The sequence below is a fragment of the Mesoplodon bidens genome (genome assembly GCF_964165515.1).
Source record: "Mesoplodon bidens genome assembly, chromosome: 11".
In the NCBI taxonomy this organism is placed as follows: Eukaryota; Metazoa; Chordata; class Mammalia; order Artiodactyla; family Ziphiidae; genus Mesoplodon; species Mesoplodon bidens.
The window spans coordinates 67,617,356-67,634,466 of NC_138167.1; positions in this window are offsets into that span (position 1 = coordinate 67,617,356).

The following is a 17,111-nucleotide window of genomic DNA, read 5'->3' on the forward strand; positions in this document are numbered from 1 at the left end:
TCCAAATGCAAACTAAGAGCACTGAGGGAAATGCTTTCTGTGATATTTAGTGAAAGACTCCTCACACCCCCACTCCTTCCTTAGTCTTGAGCAGCTCCCCTGGGATCCCCTTGAGAGTAACAGCCCCTGTGTACCTGAGGTTCAGGGAACGCCATCAGTGCTTCCCAGCCGAAGGGTCCAAATCTCATCTCCCCAACAACCTCTGCTGCCACTGGTATTGTGTAAAGTAAGTTCCCTGGAGAGGGTTGGTACTCCCAGAGACCCAGCGCTGGCATCTGCCTCATCCAGGCAGCATGGGCCCAGCCCTGTCCAGCTTCCTCCCAGGGGCAGCAGAGGAAGGAGAAATGCAGAAGGATGATTATCCACATATCCCATGGCCTGATGGGAGCTGCACCCCACCCCCTCCTTAGGGAACTATCTGAGTTTCAGCAGTTGTGCAGAACGCCACAACAGCGATGACTTTCCCATGTACCCACTGCTCTGCTGTTCAGATCACCTTCACAGGATTTCAAAGTTCACCTTGACCCTGTGAGAGAAGAACAAGTATTGTCAGCCACATTGTGCAGGTAAGGAAACTGAGGCTCAGAGATGCACTTGCCCTTGTCTCCCAGGTGGTCAGCAGCAGAGCTAGGGCTGGGACCTCCAAGCCCTGTTTGCAGGCCAGAATTTCGACTCTAAAAAATCAGCAGTCTCTGGGGCTTCCCTGGTGGTGCAGTGGTTGGGAGTCCGCCTGCCGATGCAGGGACGTGGGTTCGTGCCCCAGTCCGGGAGGATCCCGCATGCCGCGGAGCGGCTGGGCCTGTGGGCCATGGCCGCTGGGCCTGCGCATCCAGAGCCTGTGCTCCACGACGGGAGGGGCCGCGGCAGTGAGAGGCTCGCGTACTGCAAAAAAAAAAAAAAAAAAAAAAAAATCAGCAGTCTCCAAACCCAGATAATTTAACGTGGACTGTGGTTCTTCCACCTCACAATAGCCCTAGATCAAGCCCAGATGCTGCCATCTTGTGGCTAGGGGATCTTGGGCAAGTCACTACCTGACTCTGAGCTTCAGATATCTGTAGACTGGGGACAATGACTCTCCCAAAGATCAAGATAAAAAAGAGAAACGGGTATGAGTGCATTGTAAACAATTCACATGACACATATGTCCCTCAAGCCTCCTGACCACCCCCCACCCAGCCCACTCCAGTCCCTCTCCCCAGGTGAGGGCAAGATGCCCAACCTCCTCTTTTCTTCCTTGCTCTCCCCATCTCCCAGGCTCAGCTCTAATCCACCTCTCGCAGGCAGAAGTAGTGCTGCTATGAACATAGGGGTACATGTATCTTTTTGGATTATAGTTTTGTCTGTATATATGCCCAGGAGTGGGATTGCTGGATCATATGGTAATTCTATTTTTAGTTTTCTGAGGAACCTCCATACTGTTCTCCATAGTGGCTGCACCCACTTACATTCCCACCAAGAGTGCAGGAGAGTTCTCTTTACTCCACACCCTCTCCAGCATTTGTTATTTGTAGACTTTTTAATGACATCAGAGGTTTTTATTGTCATTCCTCATTATAATCATTTTGCCCAACTACTTCAGAGGGCAGGGCTGATGGCACACTTCGAGGGCCTTAGGATGCTCGGGCCCTTGCTTCAGACTCTCCTGGGAAGTATCTCACATGTAGGCTCCTGGGCTCTATCTCAGACCTATTGGATCAGATTCTCCAGGGAAAGGGGAAATCTTGGAGGCTGCATTTTCACAAAGCTCCATGGGTGGCTTCAATGTCTCCTACAGTTTGAGGACCACTGTGTCACAGGCTCAGAATGTACAGTGTCTGTGCACCCTCAGGGTGGGCCTGTTCAGCTACATCAACGATCCCTGCCCTGGGGGCCTCACCATCTAGGAGGAGCCCAGGATGTTTTGTAGGCCCATAGGAGGGGCTTCTGCCCAGGACAAAGGCCAGAGAAGGGTTCCTGGAGGAACTGACATCTTAGCTGAGTCCTGAAGGAGGTGCTGGTGGGACCCGGGTCGAGAAGAGGGGCAGGGTGACCCAGGCAGAGGACATAGCTGGTGCAGGCGATAGTGGGTACAAGGCACAGTCCCCTGTCCTCAGAGAATCACAGTGTGGCAGGGGAGACAGACAGCGGGGGCAGTGACAGGCATGATGAGGCTACCACCAAGTCCTGGCCAGAGCACAGGGAGAACTACCCCTCACCCTCCTGCTGCTCCAGAGTCCATCCTAGGCAGGAGGGTGACCCCTGGCCTGGCCCGGCCACTGAAAGCTGTGTGACCCCAGGCAAGTCCTCTCTGGGCCTAGGTCTCCTCCAAGGTTCTAACCGTTCTGAGCCTCAGATTCAATCAGGAAAAGCTTGCCCCCCACAATCCCATATTCCTGGGGAAGTGCTGCCACCCAGTGGCCATTGGGAGAAAAACCTCCTGGGGCACCGGAGTCCACCCCCCGCCCCCGACCCCGCCAGCACCATTCCTGTAACTATCACTACCCCGCCTAGCTCAGGGCTGGCTGGGGAGTCTTTGGAGTCTGTGGGCAATGGGTGCTGAGCTATGCCTGACGTGCCCACCACTCAGTGCTGCCATGGCCCCAGAACAAGGCCTGACTCCTTACTGACTCACCCCTGGCCTCATGGGCCCTTGTAAAGGTCAAGGAACCAGGAGTGGGTGGGTGGAATTCAGTTCAATTCATCATCAGCATAGAGATTTAGAGCATGGGTTGTTTTTTTATTTTTTTAATTTCTTTATTTATTTTTGGCTGCGTTGGGCCTTCCTTGCTGCGTGTGTGCTTTCTCTAGTTGCAGCAAGCGGGGGCTACTCTTTGTTGCGGTGCGTGGGCTTCTCATTGTGGTGGCTTCTCTTGTTGCGGAGCACGGGCTCTAGGCACGCGGGCTTCTGTAGTTGTGGCTCGTGGGCTCTAGAGCGCAGGCTCAGTAGTTGTGGCACACGGGCTTCGTTGCTCCACGGCATGTGGGAACTTCCCGGACCAGGACTTGAACCCTGTGCCCTGCATTGGCAGGTGGATTCTTAACCACGGCACCACCAGGGAAGCCCAGAGCATGGGTTTTTAAAGCAAACAGATAATAGCAGTAATACTAGAAGCTAACACGTATTGGCCATTTCCACATCAGGGGGCAAGAAAAGCAAGGTCCTGCCCTGCCAGAGGTCACATGAGTGGGAGTGGCAGGCATTGACACAGGTAACATTCCCCACTTCAGAGCACTGGGCAAGACCCCAAAATAAAAGGGGAGCCCAATGGGAAAAGGTGTAACTGGACTCGTGGGAGCTGGTGGATGGGCTGGACAGAGCACTGGCTCCGTGGCAGCTGTGTGACCCCGGAAATGTCCCTTGACCTCTCTGAGCCTTAGTCTCCATGGGTAAAATGGGTATCATAAGAGCCTGAGTGCTGATTTTAAATTTAAGTCAGACCATGACACCCCCTGCCCAAACCCCACTAATGTCTTTCCATCACAGGCAGAATAAAGTTCAGGTCCTTAGCTAGAGATCTGGGCCTGGCTGCTTCTCCCTGTTCACATCCTGTTCAGGGCCTCTGGCGGCTTGCTGTTCGTGGAACATGCTGGAATGTTTCCACCTGAGGGCCTTTACTCTTGTAGCTTCCTCTGCCTGGAACATTCTTCCCCCGGGTGTGCTACTCCCTCACTTCATCCTCATCTCTACTTCCGTGTTACCTCGTCGCTTTCTCCAGGAAGCCCTCAGTGAGCACCAGCTAAAGCACAGCCCTTGGCCAGTCTCTTTCAGAACATCCGTTCATCTCCCACCTGACATGGAGCACAGTCTGGGTTACGCATTTATTTGCTTGTTAACTGGCTTCTTGTCTTTCTCTCCAAACTGCAAGTTCCCTGAGGGCAGGAACCTGGCCTGTTTCGGTCACACCTCTGTCGCCAACACTTAGCATGGCGCCTGGCAAGTAGTACATTCAATGCATACCTGACGAATGAATGAATGAATGAAAAACTCTGTCACTAGGATCCCAGAGACCAGGCAGTGGTCAGAGGTAGTGGAGGTCTCCAATTTCAGAATCAGAACCCCAGACCCTATCAGCCTGGCACTGAGGTGCCACAGGAGGCGAGCAGAGGAGGGACAGATCAGTCAGATCTGCGCATTGGCTGGAGTGCACAGGCCCCTAGCGGCAGCTTGAGGGAGCCAGAGATGCCTGTCGTGGAGGCGGGGGCATCGCCTCCCCCTCCCAGAGTCTGAAGTGAGGTGGGGAATCAGACTGCAGGGGTGGCCCGACTGGGAAGCTAGGCTGGGGAGGCAGAAGGGAGCCCTGGTCCGGTGGGGGCCAGATCCCCCTAGGGACAAGGAAACCTCTCCCACTAGGGCAGCAGTGGGTGAGCCGGGGGTTAGATTGCATCCTTCCAGAGGCCCGTTCCTAGCTTTGAGGGAGCCATGGCCCTCATTCCGTGGGCAGCTCTCACCTTTCTTCTCGACCTGCCTCCTCCAATCGGCTGTCTCTGGCCAGAGGCCCCTGGGGGGCCCCGAGTTCCCCCAGCCACCCCCAAGGCAGCTCTATTCCTAGTTCTGCTTGGCATGTAATGGGCTGACCCCTGACCTTCCCCTCTCGCCCCCGCCTAGTGCTCTGCCCCCCGGGTTAGGTCAGTGATGAAAGCCAGTGGGAGCCCGGGGGGCAGAGGGAGGCGGACAGTGCCTGATTGTTCCCCGCCCCTGGCAGCGCAGCCATGCTGGCTGCTGAGGGACTGACTTTGGCTCTCTCCCCCTCTCTCCCCGTCTCTCTGTCATTCTCTCTCTTTCTCTTCCTCCAGGTCAGGGATTCTCAGTCTCAAGTGGGAAGTTAATACCTATGTAGTTCCAGGAACACCCCCCAGAGATTATATCAGGCTCAGCATGGGGGCCCATGATTCAGACACAGGGCTGGGAGGTTTGGTAGGACCCCACTTTGGAAAGAGACTGGGACCAGAGCCAGAAGACCTTGGGCATCCCTGGCCCTCTTTGAGTTCCACCAAGTGTGAAATGGCATCTTGGGATGCTAAGAGCAAAGCCAGCCCCACAGGAAGAGGTGGGGATGGCATGGGACACAGCTGTGACTGTGTCTTCTCCCTCTTTCCCTTCTGACTTGCCCCCCACCCCGCCCTCAGGATCCATACGTGTCAGGTCTGTGTCAGGCTCTCTGTTCTCTCCCATCGGTCTATCTGTCCATCTTTCTCCAATAAATACCATGCTGGCCAAATTACTAGAGCTTTATAATAAGCCTGGCTAGTTGGCAAGTGCCCCTACCTTATTCTTCAGGAGTATCTCAGCTATTCTTAGTGCTCCGCCCTTTCTTACTGCTTTTAGAATCAGCTTGACAAACACTACCAAAACCCTGTTGGGGGGCTTCCCTGGTGGCGCAGTGGTTGAGAGTCCGCCTGCCGATGCAGGGGACACGGGTTCGTGCCCCGGTCTGGGAAGATCCCACATGCCGCGGAGCGGCTGGGCCCGTGAGCCATGGCCGTTGAGCCTGCGCATCCGGAACCTGTGCTCCGCAACGGGAGAGGCCACAACAGTGAGAGGCCCGCGTACCGCAAAAAAATAAAAAAAAATAAAAATAAAAAAAAAAATAAAACCCTGTTGGGGTTTGATCAGGACTGAACTGAATCTAGACATTAATTTGGGAAGAGCTGACATCCTTAAGATATTGAATCTCCTTATGCAAGTCAGTGGCTGTCTCTCTGCATTCATTTTAGTTTCTTTATTTTACTTCTCATTAAGGAAAATTTCAAATGCACAAGATTAGACAAAAAAAGGATAACAAAGCTCTTTTTACCCAGCACCAAGCTTTACCAATTAAACCTCTCAGCCACTGTATCTTCAACCATAATCCTGCCCACTCCCATCCCAGCATTCATTTTTTTTCCAGCCAATCTTTGGGGTCTTCATTAATGTCTGCCAGTAATTTTTGTCTTACTTTTTGTTTTCAAAGAATTATAGATGGACAGGAAGTTGCAAAAATAGTACAGTTTCTCCCAATGGTGACATCTTACATAACCATGGCACTTTACCAAAACCAGAAAATTGACATTGGTACCATCCACAGACCTTGTTCAGATTTCACTAGTTTTCCGTGCATTCCTCTGTGCGTGTGTGTGCGTGTGTGTGTGTGTGTAGGTCCATGCAATTTCATCAACTGCGTGAATTCATATAATCACCACCAAAATCAAGATACAGAACTCTGTCCAACAAGACCCCTCACGCTACTCATTTGTAGAAACTCCCATCTCCCCCCTTCCCCTCCCCAACTCCTCTAGTCGCTAATCTGGGCTCCATCTCTACAGTGTTGTCATTTTGAGAACATCACCCCACAGCATGCAACCTTTTGAGATAGTTCCTTTCACTCAGCGTAATTCCCTTGAGCTCCATCCAGATCCTCACATGTATTGATTGTGAATTCTTTTTTATTGCCAAGTAGTATTATGTGGTCTGGAGGTACCAGTTTGTTTAATCATTCACTCACTGAAAGGCATTTAGTTTGCTTCCAATTTTTAACTATTACCAATAAAGCTGCCATGTACAATCATGTACATATATCATTGTGGATATGAGTTTTTGTTTCTCTATAATAAATGCCCAGAAATGGGTCATATTGTTAGCAGACATTTTCTTTTTTAAGAAACTACCAAACTATTTTCCAGCGTGGCTATACCTCAGTAATATTTTACGCTTTTCTCTGTAAATATTTTGTTATATTTAATTTCTGTTATTATCGTAAGTGGAGGACTTTTTAAAATTATATTTTGTTTGCTCTGTTGTTTATAAATGCAATCACTTTTTATTGATATGATTTACACACTAGAAAATTCACCAAGTGTACAATTCAGTTTATATTCACAAGGTTGTACAACGGCCACCTCTATCTAATTTCAGAATATTTTCATCACCCCAAAAAAGAAACATATCCATTAGCGGTCACTCCCCATCTCCCCCCTCTCCCCTGCCCCTGGCAACTATTAAGCTACTTTCCGTTGCTATGGATGTGCCTATTCTAGGTGCTTCATATCAATGGAATCATAATACGTGGCCTTTTGCGTCTGGCTTCTTTCACTTAGCGTCGTGTTTTCAGGGTTCATCCATCCACATGTTGTAGGTGCAATTTTTTAAAAATTCATTAATTTATTTATTTTGGCTGTGCCAGGTCTTGGTTGTGGCACGTGGGATCTTTGTTGCGACATGTTTAGTTGTGGCATGTGGGATCTAATTCCCCGACCTGGGTTTGAACTCGGCCCCCTGCATTGGGAGCAGAGAGTCTTACCCACTGGACCACCAGGAAAGTCCCTGCAATGGGTTTTTGATATTGATTTGATATAGGAATATCCTATCTCTAGCTCTGTGAAATTTCCTTCATAGTTCTAATAATTTGCCTGTAGATTATTTTGGATTCTCTATGTAGTCAATCGTATCACCTGCAAATAATGCCAGTTTTACTTTTTCTTTTCCAATCCTTATACTTTGTTGTTGTTGTTTATTTTTTTCATGTCTTACTGCTCCAGATAGAACCTCAGGTACAATGTTGAATAGATGCATGGATGAGGGCAAACTTGTCCCTGATTTAAGGAATGTATCTGTTGGCCCTTTAAGAACTATGTGCTGGTTTCTGTAGGTAATCTTTATCAGTTTAAGGAATTCCTTTCTGTCCCAAGTTTGCTAAAACATTTTTATCAGAAGTAGATGTTGAAATTTATTGCCAGTGCCTAGATGATCATATGAGTTTTCTCCCTTAATTTATTAACGTGATGAATGGCATTACAGACTTTCGAATGTAAAGCCACGGTTCCCTTTCCGGGATAAACAAAATTCTGTTATGAGGTATATATCCTTTTTATTCATTGCAGATTTGTTTCGCTAATATCTTACTTACGGTTCCCGCATTGAATTTCACAAGGAGGACTTGTCTGTAATGTCCCTTTGAATGTTCTGTGTAAATGGAAAGGAGCCATCCCTGAGTCTAAAGTGTGTCTCGCAGAATCTCTCCGTCCCTATCCCTGTCTCTCTCTCAGGGTCCCTCTCTGTCTCTCCTCATACACACTGCTTTGGCTTGAGGGTACTCCCGTGGGTGGCAGAGGGAGGAGGCACCACCTGACCCCCAAGGTGGCCGCAGAAGATGGAGCTGGAAACCTGGGACCTCGAGCTTTGGGAGGGACACAGAGCTGCGACTCCCCAAACCAGCCAAGGGGCCATAGCTCCTGGGCCCCTCATTGAAGAGGGAGGCTTAACAGAAATCCTTCTCTCCCTTCTCCATGGGGAGGGGGAAAGCCCTCCAGAGGAAGTGGCTAAAAAGGGGCAGGGGGCAGGGGTTAATGGCCGCATTGTGCTGCTGGCTGACGGATGGCCGGCTCGTCAGTGGCAGTGGCCCAGCCTTAGCAGCCCCAGGGACATCCCCTCCCCCTCCCAGTCATCCTCCGAGGGAGGGGGCCCTGCTGGCCTTTGATAAGTGCTGGGGGCCGCCCTCCCTGATGCGGGGACACAGGGCCAGCCTCTTTGGTGGAGGCTGGTCTGCTGAGGCCCAGAATGGAGCCCTCCACCCCAACCCGTCCCTACCATTAAGCAGGGCAGGTGGCCACAGGGGACGTCCATCCTGACCGAGGGCCCCTTGCCCCACTGGATCCGGGCACCACCAACAGCCCTGCCTTCTTAAGGATGACTGGGTCTCAGAAGGGACCTGGTGAAGCCCAACTCCCCCACATTTGGGGCAGGGAAACGGGGCTATGACTTGTCAAGGCTCCTGCAGGAGCAGAGGGAGAGCCAGTCCTATGACTTCCTGCTCAAATGTGCCCAGACTGGGGCCAGGCCGATGCTGAGATGAATCAGATGCAGTCCTCCCTCAAGGGGCTAGAGGCTGGTGGGGAGGGGAGTCAGCACGTGAACAGAAAAGTCTAACCAAGTGTGGTAGAAGCAGCAAGCACAGTGTACTATGAGTGCCAGAAAAGGGACCACTAGCCCAGCCAGGAGGTCAGGAAGGCTTCCAGGAGGAAATGATGCTGGGGCTGATTTTCAAAGGGTGAGCAGAAGTTAGACCAAAGAGGGTGGGGGCAGCAGGGAAAGGCATTCCAGGCAGAAGGAACAGTATAAGCAAAGGCTCAGAGTAAAACCAGTGAGGTGTCTGTGAGCCACAGCAGTTCAGTGCTGAGTAAGTAGGTCCACAGGGCCTGGTTTTCCAGGTCCTCATGTGCCACGTCAAATGGTTCGACTTGGCAGTTTGGGGAAGAGCCATGTTCTAATCCGGCCTCCATGTGACCATCCATCCTTTGGTCATTCAGCTCACTGAGCAGCAGTGTGACCTTGGACAGGTCACTTCCTCAGGAACAGCCTCCCACAAGCATACCCTGACCTGGGCTGCCTGGTCCACCTGAGGTTCTCTAACATCCTAATGTCACTGGGCTGGGGTGGGGCAGCGTGTGCATAAGCTGTTCTCAGTCCCAGAATATTGAGAAACGGCATGGGGGACAGAAGCTTGAAAGAGGTGGTTTCTGGGTGGAAAACAGGAGATCTGCTTCCACAGCGGCATCGCTGAGCGCATCAGCCCTGGCTGGCCTAACAGGGACCTCCTGTTATGGAGAAAAACCAACCTGCTCTCTGTTACTTGTAGTCAAATGCATTCCTAAACTGATTCAAGCTCCTTACCTCAAGCTGAAAAATATAGAGTATTAAATACAGTCCAAGATCTTTCACATTCACATAAAAAGATTTTCCAGAGAAAAAGACTCTTTCTTAAATATAGGATACACTCTTTGCCTTTATTTCAAATAACTTTCAAACTTGAAGGTGTTTATTGTAGAAATTTGGAAATACAATAAAAGACAAAGTACTAAAAATTTAAAAATCACTCTAAATCCCACTACCCAGAAATAAATAAGGTGAGCGTTTTTGTGTTTTCTGTCTGCTTTTTCCTTATATGTTGTGAAATGAAGTTGAGCTCACAGCAGCTACTTTTTCCTTTTCTCTTTTTATTGATGTAATATATATGCCTATACCATTTTGTATCCTGGTTTTATACCAAAAGCGTTTCCTATGTTATTACAATTTTTCATAAGCATCATTTTTAGTGGCTGCATCACATTCTGTCATAGGAAGGTGCTGTGATTCATTTCACCAAACCCCAAGCCCCCAGTGCTGCACACTAAGGCAGTGGCCAGTTTTTCACTATTTTGTGAGTTGCAATAGACATCTGTGGAAATAAGTCTTTATTTATACCTAGTTTGCTTTAACAAAATGTCCTACAAATGCAGCCTCCACTTGTATCAAGGCATTCAGCAGTGACAGCCAGGACAGCATCCATGGGTCCTGTGACCAGCCGCCTGGCAGTGCCCACAGGTGGCCTGTGGTTATACAGTGGCTCTGGGTCCTCCCTTAGAGTGCGCTACAAATGTTGTTAAAGCCAAGTCAGCAACTGTGGTTTGTGTTTGTTTTATGATAAGAATACTTAATATAAGACAGACCCTCTCGGCAAATGTTTGAGTTTAGCAACTATTTCCCTCTTTCTGGACCCTCCCTCCATGCATGTTTCTAATGATCTTCTTCGATTCTGCTCTGATCTAGGAAATCAAAGCACCACAACTGCATCAAAAAGGAGAAGAGGGGGCTTCCCTGGTGGCGCAGTGGTTGAGAGTCCGCCTGCCAATGCAGGGGACACGGGTTCGTGCCCCGGCCCGGGAGGATCCCACATGCTGCGGAGCGGCTGGGCCCGTGAGCCATGGCTGCTGAGCCTGCGCATCCGGAGCCTGTGCTCCGCAACGGGAGAGGCCACAACAGTGAGGGGCCCGCTTACTGCAAAAAAAAAAAAAAAAAAGGAGAAGAAATGGGCTCTGAGTGGGGCCGTGAGGGGCTCCCCAGGGAGAAGTGCCTGATGGGGTTGTGGGGACTCCAGCAAGACTCCTCTGAGCCTCAGCCTCCTGAAAGAATTACGCGTGCTCCGCCCCCCTCCTGGCCCCGTGGAGGTCCTGAGCGCAGGACTAGCCCAGTCTCCCTGCCAGCCTCCTGCATCACGGAGACAAGTCCTGAGGCATGGGGCAGGGGTGCAGGGGTGCTGAATGAACCCTGAACAGAAGGGGCATGGCGGCTGTGGCCACAGAAGGCCTGGGGAGCTGCCCAGATCTGCCTTATCTCCTGCTCTTCAGATGCCCCATGGCTGGCTCACGCCCAGGGGGCCCCTCGAGCCTCTCCACGCATCCCCATCCTTGGCTGGGACCATGGGTCAGTCGCAGCCCTGGGCACCGGGGCAGTTTGGACTCCCATTCTCAGTCAGGAGGCCTGGATGTGATCCTGGCAGTGACCACCATCAGTGCCGGGAGGGAGGGGGACCGCCATACCCCAGCCTTCACTTCACACCCTCCCGTCCTCCTGGACTCCCAGCAGACCCTGGGGCCCTCTTGTGGGAGAAGCTGAGGTGCGAAACTTCTGGGTGAGCTGTTGACTGGGGGTTTCGCTCTTTCAGGAAGAGCAACTGATGCATTTTCCTACCCTCATTCCTGCCCAGCCTCCACCCAAAGTCAGGTGCAACAAGCCTCCAAAAATTGCTGGTTGGGGGTTTACTGCTTCCTGAGGTGGAGAAATCTCCATCCAGGGGCAAGGATGTCCAGGTCCCAAAGGATGACGCACTCCTCTTGTGATCTCCACTGCCAGAAGGGCCCGTCCACCCACAGGGCCGGGTCCCCAACCAGTGTGGACCAGGTCACCAGGGAACCTGGACTGACAAACCCCAAGGAACGTCCAGGTCTCACACCCTGGACCAGTCGGGAGCAGCTGATGCTGCAGACAGCATCCTCCCCCAGCTTCTCACCCAAACTGCCTCTGTACCTCCACCCTCCTTCCCACTCCTGAGGCTCCCCTGCCCCTCCAAGCCCTGCTTCTCTCTACTGGCTGGGCGCCTCTCTCTCTCCCCCAGCTTTATTGACATGTAATTCACATACCATACAATTCACGCATTTAAAGTACACAATTCAATGTTTTTTAGTATATTTATAGAGTTGTACAGCCATCACCACAATCATTTTAGGACATTTTCATCGCCCCCCCCCAAAATAAACCCTGTACCCTTTAGACATCATCCCTCAACTCCCTTAACTCCCCAGCCCTAGGTAACCACCACTCTACTCTCTGGCTCTACAGATGTACCTATTCAGGACATTCCAAACGGAACTTCTCTTGCCTCAGTTTCCCCATCTATAAAATGGGGATGGTAATGGTGTTCCCTCACAGGGTTTGCTGGGAGAATTTAAATAATACCAGGGCTTAGGATCATGTCTGGCCCAGAGTCAACACTGTGTAACGTCTGCTGTCGACATCATCTTCAGGGCTGGGGCTTCTCCATCCACCCACATGCTGTCCACTTGCCCTATGAGCTCATTTCGCCCTCATCTAGACCACCCCGCCTAGACTCCAGACCTCCCGGGCATCCCCACCCAGACACCCTAACAGCCCCTCAGACTCAGGGTGTCCTTCCTCCCCAAGCCTGCCTATCCTGCTGTGCCCCTCACTCAGGAAATGGAATGACCTTCCACCTGGTCATCCAGGCCAGAACCTAGGGGCATCCTTGATGCCTCCCTCTCCCAGGCCTGCCCCCACCATCTGGTCCATCAGTCTGACTCTGTCCCCCCACCTCTCCCACCCCTGGCGGCTGCCCTGACCTGTCTCCATCACCAGCTTAGTGGTCACAAGCTGGGCTCTGGTGTCCAGTGCAGTTCTGTCCACCACTCACTGGCCTTGGGGCCTCGGGCCAGTCACCTCACCTGTCTGATCCTCAGTTTCCTGGATGATAAAATTGGGATGACCTATAAAATACTGCCTTCTCCATTCACTTGTCTTGAAGATTATATGAATAAAATATGTGAAGAACTTAAGCCCTTTTTTTTTTTTTTTGGCCACACCATGCGGCATGTAGGATCTTAGTTCATCAACCAGGGATCGAACCCACACCCCCTGCAATGGAAGCGCAGAATCTTAACCACTGGACCACTAAGGGAGTCCCAAAATTTAAGCCCTTAATAAACATTATTGTTGTTGTTAATGTGATTCTCTCACCTGGGTGACTCCGCCGCTCCTGACCCAGGTCCCTGCCTCTGTCTTGCACACAGCACATGCTGCTCGGGTCGTGGCGGGCTGACCACGTGCAGGACACCGAGGGAGGCCTTGCACGTGCTACTTCCTTTCACCTCCCAAGAGGCAGGTGTTGTTACCCTCGTTTTACAAGTAAGGAAACTGAGGGCCCAAGGTCCCAGTGTTGGAGTCAACCACAGCCTCAGGGTACACTGTTGGCATTCATGTATTGATTGAAAACATTTATCGAGCCCCTACTGTGTGCCCTTTACTGAGCTGGGTGCTGGGAAAACAGTCATAAACCAGACTGGCATAGATCCAGCCCATAAGATCTTTCTAGAACACAAATCCGACCCCTTTAAAATCCTTCAGTGACCACCCCACTGCCCTCAGGATCCAGTGCAGTCTTCAGGAGCCCTTCTTCCCTGCCCTCTGCATCCCACATGGCTCTTTCCCTCTGCCCAGCTCTCCCACCTTCCCTGCCCCCACTCTGCTTCAGCACATGGGCCTAGTGGGGCCTCCCCACACCAACACATACCGCTCGCTGTCTTCCCAGCCTCAGCCCCGACACCAGCTCCGTCCCCACCTTCTCTCTTGATTTCTTTGCCTGGTGAACTTTCACTCATCTTTTGAGGCCCCATGCACGGTCACCTCCTCCAGGAAGCCCTCCTTCCCCCACCCCACCTCCCAGCCTGGTGATGAGCTCCCAGGCTGCCTGTCTTGCAACATGCTGGCTCTTTACTGATATGTCACTCCTCCTGGACTGTGGCTCCTTGAGGGCAGGACTAGGGGCTTCCCTCTCCCTCTGGCCCCCTTGCCCCACCCATCCCATCCATCACCATGTCAACCGATTTTACCTCGTCTTGCCATGGACCGAAGGCCCCAGCCCAGCACGGAGGTTACAGGTGACTGCACACTGCTAGCACCGTGCGGGTGCTCCACGAGCGGTCACTTCGCTTTGTTTCACATCACTGTAAATTTGGGGACAGCATGAGATGGAGGAATTGGTGAATATTTGGAGCATCTGAGTACAACCTCCTCAGGCCTCTGGCTTCTGCGATTCCAGACAAGGGAACCAGGGTAGCTGGGATCTGCCTAAGTCCCCTCCCCAAGGCCCCAGACCTCTCAAGGGGTGGGTGGGCAGCAGCACTGGAGAGAGATGACCAGGGCAGGAGTCACCTAGGTGAGCCCCAAGTCCTGGCTGGGCAGCCTCTCTGTGCCTCAGTTTCCTCATCTGAAAAATGTGTCGTCAGCCCATCCTCACTTGCCTTGCAGGGCTGTCAGGAGGGGAAAGGGAGGGGACAGTAGACAGAGACTGTCTTCCCTGAGAGCAGGCCCTTCAATACCGACTGGCTTCCTGACACTCCCATCTTGGACACGTTCTGTTTCATTTTCAAAAAAATTCCAGAAAACTTGGTTTTAGGTTTTCGCTGGAGGCTCAGACCCATCTCGGTGTTTCCCGTGGGACGGGGTGCATCCTGAGGGCTCTTTCTCAGGGAAGTTTTTGGGGGGAGGGGCACACGGCTGGGTCCAGCTGTAGCACCTGGTTAGGACACTCACCCTCTGAGCCTCAGCCTCCACCTTGGGGGGAAGATGGGTCGTCACTCCCACCCCAAGGCTGCTGTGCCGTTGGAGCGGGATGGTGGATGGGAGGGGCAGCTTGTCTAGGAGCAGGGAAGAGGCCTGGGGTGGAGGGCGGAGGGTCCCCGTCCCTGGGACAGGAGGTGCACCACGAGAACTCACATGGCGCCCCAGGCACCCCGTGCCCTGCCCCCCGTGGCCTCCCAGAAGCCACCTGGCCGCCCGCAACGCGGTCGCCTCGGCCACCAGGCCCTGCGCCCGCTCGCGGGGCGTCAGGGGACAGAGGGCGCCACGGCCAGGCCACGGTCACTCCTGGCGGCCCGGGGGTGCCGTGCAGGGCGGGAGGCGCGGGCAGGAGGGAGTCGGAGCGGGTGGGTGTGTGGGGGGCCGGGGAAGAGCCAGAGAGAGGGGCAGGGAGGGGAACAAAAGGTCCCTTTGTGGAGCAGCCGGGAGAAAAGGAGCACATTACCCAATGCCCAGAAGCCATGTTGGTAACAAGAGAACCATTCTCTGCCTCGCTTGGAAAACAACTTGGAGCAGAGAGAGACAGGGAGAGAGTTAACCCCATGGGCGCGGGGCGCAGGAGCCCGAGGCCACTTTGGGAGGTGGGAGGGAGCGAGGGCCCACTGGGGGCCTTTCCGGCCCTGAGCCCGCAATTTCCTGTCTCCCAGGCCTGGTCTGCGGTCGGAGGGCCCAGAGCCCCAAGATGGCCACTTGGCCGAGGCCCAGCTACCTTTAGACGGGAGACTGGAGCCATGGCTTCTGCTGCCTGGGCCTGGCCAGATGTGTGACCCCCTGCCTGCTTCCAGCCTCAGGGCTGGCCCACCCCACCCCGAGGGCACCCCTCCACTCTGAGTCCTGGCAGTAGGGCCGCAGGTCCTAGGGCTGGTCCCCGCTCCAGGGCTGCCGAGCCTCCACCAGCCTCCCTCTGCTGACAGGCGGTGTATTTCCTCCTGAGCAAGTCCCTTCCATCTTTGCATAGTTTTGCTGTAAGTTTTTTCTAAAATTTAATTAAATCTCTTTCAGCCCCACCCAGCTTTCTCCCCTTCCCACTTCTACCCACGAGCCCTGGTTCTCAGGCTTCTAGAGACCACATCTGTTATGAAGGCAAAGGATACCGGTAGACATTACCGTGCTCTGGGCTCTTCACGTGTACCTTGGGGCCAGCCTGGCTGAGGTGAGCTGTGGTCCCTTCTGCTGATGCCCGTCGTTCTAAAAGCACCTGACACTGGGCCACGTGTGGGAGGCACCCCATGAATAAGCAGAAGAAAGAGGTCCTTCCTTCCTCCACAAATACACATGGAGCCCTGTGCCCAGCACTGACCCAGCTCTGGGGCTCAGCAGTGGACCAAACAGACCACCCTGCCCTCAGGGAGCAGGTGATGAACAAGTAAACAGGCTAATGGCAGGTGGCTACAAGCTCGATGATGACAAAGCAGGGCAAAGGGAGAGAGTGACAGGAGGGGTTACATTAGAAATGGTGGTCAGGAGGCTTCCCTGGTGGCACAGTGGTTGGGAGTCTGCCTGCCAATGCAGGGGACACGGGTTCGTGCCCCGGTCTGGGAGGATCCCACATGCCGCGGAGCGGCTGGGCCTGTGAGCCACGGCCGCTGAGCCTGCGCGTCCGGAGCCTGTGCTCCGCAATGGGAGAGGCCACAACAGTGAGAGGCCCGCGTACTGCAAAAAAAAAAAAAAAGAAAAAAAGAAATGGTGGTCAGGGAAGGCCCCTGCAAGGGTGTGCCATTCAACAAATCTGAATGGAGAGAGGAGGAACATCTGGGCAGAGAATATTCCAGTCAGTTGGTACAGTGCATGCAAAGGCCCTGAGAGGGACTGTGCTGGTGAGTCTCAGAAGAGCTAGGAGACCAGAGTGGCTGGAGTAGAGTGAGCCGGGGGTCAGATCACCGGGAAGGCTGGAGGGGCCCAGATGTGAAGGGCCCACAGGAGCTTGGAGCAGGGCTCATGTCGTCTGAGTTCCATTTCAAAAAGGACTCTCTGGCTGCCGTGTGCGAGATAAACGGCAGAGGTCAAGGGCGCGAGCTGGAGACCCAGCAGGACTTTTGCCGCAGCCCCTAACCCTGCGTGCTCCCCTCTCGCACTCCTCCTCCCCAGCTTCCCACCCTCCCATCATAGGTGCAACCATTCTCTGAGTAAGTGTTGGCCCAGCACGCTCTAGGTGCTAAGAATGGGACACAAGGTCCTTGGGTCAGGCAGGGCCCTAAAGAGAGAAAGGCTCCCCCCGCCGGGGGTGGGGAGCGGTTCACAGATGCTGGGGTCCCAGGCGTCCGAAGGGGACCCACTGGAGCGTGATCCTTGCCTGTGGATCCCTGGTCGAAGAACGAAGCCTCTTCTTCAGGCAGTTTTTCGAGCTTCACAAAGGGCTCTCGGGAGCCCCCTCCCCCCAGCCCCACTGTGTTGTGACATCAGCAAACAGCCCAGAAAAGTAGGGGCTCAGCACCCTGCCTTCCACCTCAGGCAGGTCCCTGGCCTCCCA